The sequence below is a fragment of the Myxine glutinosa genome, chromosome 13 (genome assembly GCF_964187855.1).
Source record: "Myxine glutinosa chromosome 13, kmMyxGlut1.1, whole genome shotgun sequence".
Taxonomy (NCBI): domain Eukaryota; kingdom Metazoa; phylum Chordata; class Myxini; order Myxiniformes; family Myxinidae; genus Myxine; species Myxine glutinosa.
In genome coordinates, this window is record NC_136273.1 from 90,925,079 (window position 1) to 90,927,588 (window position 2,510).

A 2,510-nucleotide genomic window follows, 5' to 3' on the forward strand; every position below is an offset into this window, starting at 1 on the left:
AATTTACTTAAAAAACCCCAGGACAACATTCAAGACAGACGACGTTCACACTTACACGGGGGATATTGCAGGCAGGTATGGCTTGAGGATGGATGGTTGTTTTTGGAGGCAATGGAGGGTCCAGCATGGATTGCTGCCTGGCGCGTCCTTTTCGTGGCCTGCGGCCCCTTAGCTGCCCCCTTAGCTGCAGCGCAGCTGGTCGCACGATGGCTCGCACACACCTGCTCGTTCAGGTGTCTTCCTTCTCCCCAGCAACAACGAGCGACAGCAAGCAAGAGGACGGGGTCAGAGCAAGAGGGTGGAGTGCGTCCCGCGGCGGCTTATATTGGTTTTCTCACCGAACCTTCGCGCACTTTCTCGGGGGTTCCCGCTCCGCCCTCTCTTAGCCAAACCCCTTGTTCTGGGTTGGATGAGCGGGGCCGACTTACTCCTCCCCCCTATGATAGGGGGGCGACCCGTCTTCTCTAGCCACTCCCCTTGTTCGTAATGGCCGCAAATGGCGAAAACCGGTCAGCAGCTGCAGGTAAGGTGCCGTCACGTTGCACAGCAGTTCAGTACTGCAATAAACGGTTGCTGTCAAAGCTCAAGTGGGGGAATCCCTGGCACTTGAGCTGCCATGGATCATCGGAGGGGCCTACGCTTTATTTCGTTTGATGCAATGCAGAGTCAATCTAGTGGGAAACACATATTTAGCCTACATAGAATAAGGAAATAAACTATTTAAAAAGATATATCGTGGCCTGTGTGTAAGTTTCATGGAATTAACTAGGAGGACGGCTGCGACCATTATTTACATTACGAAGGTGTTACACACAACAAAACCATACTTTTCACATTCGTTACACTTTCTCCAAAATTGTTACACTTCTCAAAACCGTTACACTTCTCAAATTCGTTACAATACATATAATAATAATAAAAGGCAGTGTCCATTTGTGTGTCTGTCTGTCTCTCCCATATCCATATATATATATGCACACATATAGTTTATTAAAAGTACTTAACCAGCTTAACAATACCGCACCGTGAAACTAAAAAAAACACATCATCATGTTTGCGGCTCGTAGATTGTGTTTTTTTGTGTATGTCCAGCTGCTTTATGCATGTCTGGTGAAAGATGGGTTTTATAAATGTCAAGCTTGGGGCTCGTGAAATTTTTCTTTTTGCGCCCCTGAAAAACCGCTACAATAAATCATCGTGTGGATTTGCTAAACAATATCGATATGTATTAACATTGGGAGTTGTACAATTTTTATTGTGATTATTGTTGCAAATGCACACATGAAACAGTTCTTATTCCACTTAACCTGCTTTCTTTGCTCATACTATAACCTCAACACCTAATTTTGTAATAGTCCTGGAATAGTTTTGTAATATTTTAAAAATCAATTTAGCATGTGACAGTGCTTTCTTTCCTTGGGATGGAGCGTTCCCGTTGCACAGTGTTTATCACCACTCACACGTTGATATGTTTTGTTGGCCAAGTGAGACCCACCCTCAGAGGCCGACCCAAAGATTATGTACCATGATCGGTGATCTCTCATCTCTCGTTTTCTCGAGGCCCCATGGGTTGCATGACTCTCACACCGCCTTGGCCCAGGGCCATCATGGAGTTCAGGTGACCTGCTTACCCCTGCGGTAATCCATCAGTGGCCCCAAAGGACCTTTCATACACTGGAAACAACCACTCCCTTCGAGAGCATTGGCAAGTCGTCTCACCTAAGTCAGTTGCACCTCATCCTCAGTTCATAGTTCAGTCAGTCAATGTCATTACCATACGCGAAATAAAAGCTATTTTTTTTACTCTTCACCAGGTTTGGCTTTCCTCTTCTATTTAAAATGAAGCCACCTGGTGCACTCTTCGCACAGGTACATTAACCAGAGGGAGCCAGGGATATGGTGTGAGGGAAATATTTCTAGCAGCTAGGGATGTGCGGCCGGAGGGAGGAGGGTGGGAGTTGGGGTTGGGGGGAGGGGAGATTGGGGCGAGGTGGGTGTGAGTGACGAGGGGGGTGGGGGCTCGAAATGCAATGTTTCTGTCTTTTGGTATATGTATATGTAAACCGGTATTTAGTGGTGACAAAAAAAGGACAGTGGAGCCACCAAACATGGTTTCGCCCTTGTTATGAGATCCTCAGGATGGCACACCACACAATCATTGTCACAATCACAAGGCAGAACGGTTATAACGTCAAATCGATATATAGTCCATAAACATACAAAGTGCATTTAGAAGGAACACAGGAAACATCCTTTTCCTGAACTTTAAACGAATTTTCAACCCAGATGCCGCATTTAACCTTCTGTATCTATTATTGCCATGGCAGTATAGTTAGTCGTAGAGTCTCCTTGATTTCAACCCAGATTTTCTACTTTTAGCAGTTCTTTGCTTTATGAGTTATATTAAGTGAAGCGTTTGTTATAAACATGTCTTTTGGGATCTAGAATCGTGGTAAAATTTCAAGAAAGAAAAAAGTATTCAGGCTTCGTCCCGCCTTCTTACTGGTTCT